This window comes from Tamandua tetradactyla, chromosome 1 (genome assembly GCF_023851605.1).
Source record: "Tamandua tetradactyla isolate mTamTet1 chromosome 1, mTamTet1.pri, whole genome shotgun sequence".
NCBI classification, from domain to species: domain Eukaryota; kingdom Metazoa; phylum Chordata; class Mammalia; order Pilosa; family Myrmecophagidae; genus Tamandua; species Tamandua tetradactyla.
In genome coordinates, this window is record NC_135327.1 from 187,729,213 (window position 1) to 187,736,776 (window position 7,564).

Sequence of the window (7,564 nt, forward strand, 5' to 3'; positions counted from 1 at the left end):
TTTAAGGAAACTTAGGGTTTCTCTGCCTCAAGAAAGAGCCATGTAAACTATACATATTCAAGCAAAGATGGAAACTCTAAGAATGGATTACTAATGCAGTTATCTGCAACAGACATGAGGTAATACCTGTTCAGGATTCTTTCCCCAACTTTGGAAAAGATAGTATAAAATTAGATGACCAAAAGTTAATTAAATCTGTTTTGAGCCTTGTCCTAATAAAATGAAGTAGCAATTTAAAAATATTTATAATATACATAGTTCTATTAAATTAACGTCCCATAAAGTTCACTGGGGCGGGGGGGGGGGGGAAGGTAATGAAAAGGAGACTCCTACCCAAATGTTACATATCTGCTTTGGTTAAATGATTGACTATTTAAATCTCTTGAAAAAAGAAATGAAATATTTTAAAATACAAAAATTGCATTTTTCTTTTCAAATATACATGTTTTTGTTTTCCATTTCCATTACTCCACTGTCTATATAGCTCTGGGATCTTTTTAAACTCACTATAAACCTACACAGATACTCATGATACTTGGATCTGAAGATAGAAAGCATCCAATGGAAGAATAATACAATAAGTACAATACCAGCCACACACATTATCTTTCACTTTCCATTATCCATGTCAGAGGTACCAGCTATGCATAAGGGCGCTATCCCTGAAGTCACCCCACCACTAAACAGAGCAACAATATAATGTTTCAGCTACAAACTAAGCTGGGCTACTTCCGTGGGGATAATTCCCATGTCCTGAATGGGGATTATATGGTGGTCTTCTTATATGGTTCTCTATGGCCAGATGTCATGTTTGACCAGATGTCATAACAAGCATAAAACACAAAGCTGTAAATGCTCATCCAATTTTGTTAAAAGGAAAATCCACATTGCTTATTCAAAGATACACAAGCCCACAAATAACAGCCAAAGCAATCCCAATATAAAAGGACCAACATAATTTGGGGGTTGTATTACACTGATATTGATATCAGTTCTGTCAGCTATCCACCAAGCAATCTCACACCTGCAACTCATATATATCATCCCATTTGGATTTCCTTTTTTCAGAAAAGCTGATGAAAGTTGGAGCTGAATTCATGTCTAGCATCTGAAATACACCAAAGCCTTCATCAAAATCCACCATGGCAAAAATATCCTGTTGGAAAATGCACAGGTTTATTGCCAAGATTTTGCCAGATTTGGAATTCTTTATTAGCTTGCTTGCACATGAAACACTGTCTATGAAATGGGAAAGAAGTGAATATGACAATAATGGGAGTAGTTTCCCAGTGTGGCTTTAATAAGGGGATGAAACTTGTCTCCATTCATTCTTATTACAGATCTTTAATTGGTCCATTCCATCAACTGACTAACCTTTTCAGATAACACCTCCTTCTTTCTCTGGCCAGAGGCCAAGGTAACTTGGTAAAGGAACACCAGAGCCACAGTTGCAGCGATATCCTGAAGCCACCAATGTGCTGCCATGTTCGCTCCTCTCTGTTGGGCTCCTTCTATAATTTCTACCTCTTCATTGATACTCTCTATTTGATGAAACAGCATTCTCCTAGTTTCCTGTAGCTTTTGCCCATGGTTTCTTTTACCTCTTTGAGTTTATTTAGGAGAGTTGATTTAAAGTCTTTGTCTAGTAAGTACAATGTCTGTATTCCCTCAGGGACAGTTTGTATCAATTTCTGTTCTTTATGAATGGGCCATATTCTTTTGTTTGCCTCATAAATTGTTGTTGAATATTGGATGTTTTGAGTATTATAAAGTGGCAACTATGGAAATAAGATTCTTTTTTCTCTTTGTAGTTATAGTGTGTTGTGGGTTCTTTTTGTTTATTTAGGAAATCTTCTTAATTATTTAGGTAGTATCTATTTTCTTTCTATTGTGTGGCTATTGAAGTCCATGGTCCATTAGCTTAGTGGTAAGCTAGTATATTATTTTCTTGGCTCCTAAAACAAATACTATACAATGTGTTGGCTTAAACAAAGGGAATTTATTGGCTCACACTTTGAGGCTAGAAGAAATTAAAAGTGAGAAAACGGAGATGTCTTCTCCCCCAGTGACTGGCATTCTGAGACAGGCCACTGGAAACAGTTAGCCCTTGGCTGTTCTGTCACAGGGCAAAGCATATGGTAATGTCTTCTCTTATCATCTCCAGGTTCAGTCGACTTCTGATTTTGTCCATGTGGTTTTATCTCTCTATAGTCTTCTCTACAAAGCTTCCAGCAACAGGATCAAGAAGTATACCTTATCTGAAGTAACCTCATCAAAAAGTCCTACTTATAATGGGTTTACACATACACAGGAATTGATTAAGGTAAAGAACATGTTTTTCAAGGGTACCTAACTCTAAGGCAACACAGCCAGCATTTTGAAAGATTTTTTTAACTGCCTGGAGCCAAAAAAAAAAAAAAAAATCTCCCATTCTTTGCAGATTTACTCTGCTGGTGCACTCCTTTAACACTCCTAGTGGCCTGGTCATTTACAGCTCTGACTCAGCCTTCTCTTCTGGCTTGCACAAATCCTGACAGCCATCCACAAGTGAAAGCTCAATATTTCTCAGTTCTATTCTAAGCATAAGCCCAGCCATGGGTATATGCATGGCCTTCTAATTCTCTCCTATACACAGGACAATTTAAAACTCTTTCCTCCCAACATGTTTCATTGCCCTGTTTATTCCTAGGTTTTCCAGTCTGTCTAATGCTGACCGAGACTCTTATCCCAAGTTCCAGGCTATTGTGGCAAATAATTTTATCTTTAAATGCTTTCAGCAAATGGCACCCAGGATGCCATCCTAGGCATGAGAACACTCCAAGTCAGGCAAAACAACAGAATGCCTTCTCTCTAGACCTTCAGGGACCTGCCAAATAGGTCAAAATACTCAACCACAATTCTTTGAGAATAACATCCTTATTGTTTTTTTCTTGCACTAACAATCTGCACCCTGAATGCAGGCTGTTGTTATCATGGCCATCACCTTTCTGTGATGCCAGTGGTTTCTCTTAATTAACCTTTTCCCAGACTGTTATAAGTTTTCTGCTAAATTCTAGAATATACAATTTCTGACCAATTTTTCCAACCTATTAGTGGTTTGTGTGAAGTGATAAAACCTTGGGGTTCCCATATCAGTCATTTTGGGTAATATCTATGTGCACCAGTATAGATATAGATTTAATATAGGTATTGTCTTGGTATCTTGCTACCTTTCCAGACTTCCTCATATTGCAACCTTGCTAAATTTGTTGTATATCATTTAAAAAATGATTTTATTTCTTTCCAATTTTTATTCTTTCATTTTTACTTCTCCTATCACATTGGCCAAGATTTTAAGTTGAATAGAAATGTGAGTTTGGACAACCACATCTTGATCTCAATCTTAGAAGGAAATCATTCAGTCTTTCACCATTAAGTATGATGTTAGCTTTACATTATTTCTAAATACTGTATATTAGAAATTCCCTTCTGTATTTAGCTTCTTAGACTTTTTGTCATGAATGAACATTGAAATCTTTTTTGCATCCATTGAGATGATATATTGGGTTTAGTTTGTTGATACAGTGAAATACATGGAGTGACTTTAGGACATTGAACCAACCTTGCATTCTTGGCATAAACTCCACCATGGTTAGAATGTATTATATTTTTGTAAATTGTTGGATCAGATTTGCTGACATTTCATCAATAGTCTTTGTTTGTTCATGAATGTTATTAGTCTCTGGATTTGTTTGTATTTGGTGACAGGGTAATTTTTGCTTCATAATTATACCTATTTTTTCTATACTCCCAAATGGTTTGTGTAGAATGAGTATTAGGTCGTCCTTATATGTTTAGTGGAATTCATTGGTGTAGTCATAAGAACTTGGATTTTGAGGTTTTCCTTCTGGGAAGATTTTTAACCATACATCTTAATTCCTTCATAGACAGAGAACTTTCAGGTTATTTATTTCTTTGTAGGTGAGCTTTTGTAGTTATTGATTTTCAAGGAATTTATTTGCTTAAGTTATTGTCATATGGCTATTAAATTTATTGTCATATGGCTATTAAAATATTACTTAAGTTTTCTTTTAACATCCTTAGGAACTGTAGAGATGCACCCTCTTTAATTCACGATATAATTACTTGTGTCTTTTCTCTTTATTTCTTAATTAGTCTGGTTAGATATTTGGTAATTTATTGACATTTTTGAAGAACTTACTTTTGCTTTCATTTTTCTCTATTTTTTTTTAACAAAAAACTATCATTATTTTATATTTTACTTTCTTCCTTTTACTTGTATTGTATGTAACCTGATCTGGGTCTAGATATGTAAGGGGAGAACTTGAGTCATTGATATGAACCATGTTTTTTTCTGATATAAACATTTAATGTAATATATTTTCTCTATGCTCCGTTTCAGTTGCCAGGTACAAATTTTATATGTTGTATTTCAGTGTTATTTGATTACAAATATTTTGCTAATTTCCTTTGTGATATTTTCACTAATGGGTTTCTAAGAAGTATGAGGTCTTAATTCTACCATTTGGCTAGTATACACAGGGCCAGACTACCTGGTTTGAAGCTATCTCCTGCTGTGAGAGCTTGGACAAACTTTGCCTTTCTGTGTCTCATCCCCTTCAAATATAAATGAGGCTAATAAAATTATGCCTATTCCACTGCATTGTGTTGAAGATTAAATAAGAAAATACAGGCAAAGTACTTTGACTAATGCTGGGTATACAATAAGTGTTTAATAAATACTATTTTGTTTTTATTCAGGGCATAAGTTTTAGGGGCAGAACAAATATTGCAATTGCAGTAAGAACTACAATGCCTTGTTCATGAAGAAATCTAATAATATTGGGAGTTAAATTCTTAAGAACAGTTCTTCTGAGGTCGGAAGCACTTTTACATTGGGTCAATTATGACCTCATAAGTAAAGGGAAACATGTTACATTGAAATTTAAGATTTATGCATAACATGTTATGCACCAGTTGCTGGCATGGTCTTTGAGTTTCTGCAGCATTAGCACCTGACATATAATTGATGCTCAATTACCATTGTTAAATTAAGCTGAGTTGAATTTATGCCTCCAAGAAGATGGAAAGGGACAAGTTTCCCTGGAACCATGCCCCTACATACATACACAATGCAGCACTATTTTTTAGCATGCCATTTGTTGGAGGGCAACTGATTAGCAAGTTCCCCTAACACATTGTTGATGGAAGTTTAAACAGGCCCAATTGCCTTGGAAGCTAATCTAGCACTGAGTTTTCACATATCATACAACCCAGAAATTCAATTTTTGTGTATAAACTCATGAAAAAAAGCACTGTATGTGTAACAAGTGACATTTACAACAGTGTTCATAATTGCAAAAATACTGTAAGCAAAGCAAATGTCCATAGAAAAGAGAAGGCACAAATGCATTGTGGCATATTCTCACAATGGAATACTCACGAAGTGAAAAACAATTATAGCCATATTTAACCACATGGATAAATTTTAGCAATAAAATATTGTGTCTAAAAGGAAGTCCTAAAACAAATATATCACATGATATCTTTTATATAAAATTCAAAACTGAGAAAAATATAAAGAACTTCTTGTTTAAGCATTTATATTTATAGGAAGGATGAAAAAGATGAGAATGAAAATATACAAAATTACACAAGTTGTCAACACTGTATGAAGAGATAAAGAGATGAGATGGTGGAAGAACAATAAGTAGATGTAAGTTTTTGGTATTGTATTAGTTTGTGAAGCTGCCAGAATGCAATATATCAGAAATAGAAAGACTTTTTAAAAAGGAATTTAAGAAGTTACAAATTTACAATTCTAAGACTGAGAAAATGTCCAAACTAAGGCACCAATGGGAGTTTACCTTCTCTCAAGAAAGGGTGACGCTATCCAGAACACCTTTATCAGCTAGGAATGCACGTGGCTGGCATCAGCTCATCCTTTGCTCCTAGGCTCCATTGTTTTCAGCCTCTATTTCCTGTAGGAGTTCCTTACTTGGTATCTGTGGGCCTTCACTTAGCTTCTCTGGGACACAAACCTGGGTTCTGATCTGCTTAATATCTCATGGGAAGGCACATGGCGATGTTTACTGGACCCTGCATCCCATGTTTGCTCTGAAGCAGCTGTTCTCCAAGTGTCTGCATCTGTTTGTCAGCTTTCTCCAAAATGTTTTTCCCTTTAAAGGACTCCAGTAAGCTAATCAAGACCCACCTGGAATGAGTAGAGCCACATCTCTATCTAATCAATGGTCACAATTGGGTGTGCCACATCTCCATGGACATAATCAAAATTTCTACCCTACAATTCTGAATGAGGATTAAAAGAAACAGCTGCTCCTACAAAATTGGATCAGGATTAAAACATGGCTTTTCTGAGGTACATAACAGCTTCAACCTGGCACAGGTATTATTTTAGTTCATTAATTGAGCAGTCTAGTATTTTTTTTTATTATCAGGTCAAAAACTGGTTTTGTATTGGAGGTTCTCTATTGCAGAGGTAATGAGGTAGAAAAAAGGGAGACTCCAATCAAACTTAAAACACATAGACTGTAAAAGATATAACCAGAAAAAAAAAAAGATGAGATGATTAATTCATTCCAGAGGAAATTAAGGTAGTAAAAAGAACATGAAAATACTTTAAAATAAGATTTCTTAGGTCTTAGACTTTTAAGCAAGACAAATAAAGAAAACCTTTAATTAAAATTGTATAAGACTTATGAAACAAAACAGGCAGAAATAAAATGAGTTCACTTATATTCGTTTTATATTACATAATACCAATTAGAAATGCATTGTTTTTAAAGACAAAAGAGAAACTGTACTTAATAATAAGGGTACTTGTGTCACCATTCAATGTATTTAGTGAGTATGAAAATTCTTAGCTTATTCAGGAGTTGGCTAGAAATACTAATGACTTTAGATTGATTAGGAAAAAAAATAGCTTTACATGTATATTAAGCATTTAAAGGCAAGAGATTCTAATATCAAACTCCCTTCTTTCCTACTATTCTAAATATCTTGAAAAAGTTCCTTAAGAGAAGCATACGAAAGATCTACACAATTCTGTAGTAATTATTAAGAGTTTGAACAAAGACCCAGTATGAACTCTTTGCTTTAAGAGGTACTACAATCAAACCACTGTTGTTTTAAATTCAACAGATCTAGTAGAGTTTAAAACAACAGCAAATATGTAACCTTCTACAAAAAAATGGCAATTGAAAGCTGCTTCTGTGCAGAGCAAACTGAATTCATTGAGAGAGAGAAGCTGTCATGTCAGCTTCTAAAACTCAAGATGTTCAAAAATAATCATTTTGATTCTTTCATCATCGGAAAAATAAAGTTGGCTCCAGTGTTCTCCAACTTATCCAGTTATTGTCATTACTTTCATTTTCCATGCCATCCCCTCCCATCTAACCTTGAATATGTACCTTGAGGACTCATCCTTCACCACTGCTGTCATTATCCATCTCAGGATATCATAGTCTCTGGTGGTCATGCCCTGTTATATCCCCTCAACTAGTAACTCTCTTTCTACCCTCTCATTCTATCAAATAGGCACACG

At 34.9% G+C, this 7,564-nt stretch overlaps 1 pseudogene; it reads right to left on the reverse strand.

Annotated features, from left to right (window-relative positions):
• Positions 1-432: 432 nt before the first annotated feature.
• On the reverse strand, positions 433-1,806 carry LOC143682120 (dolichyl-diphosphooligosaccharide--protein glycosyltransferase subunit MAGT1 pseudogene; annotated as a pseudogene).
• Positions 1,807-7,564: the final 5,758 nt, after the last annotated feature.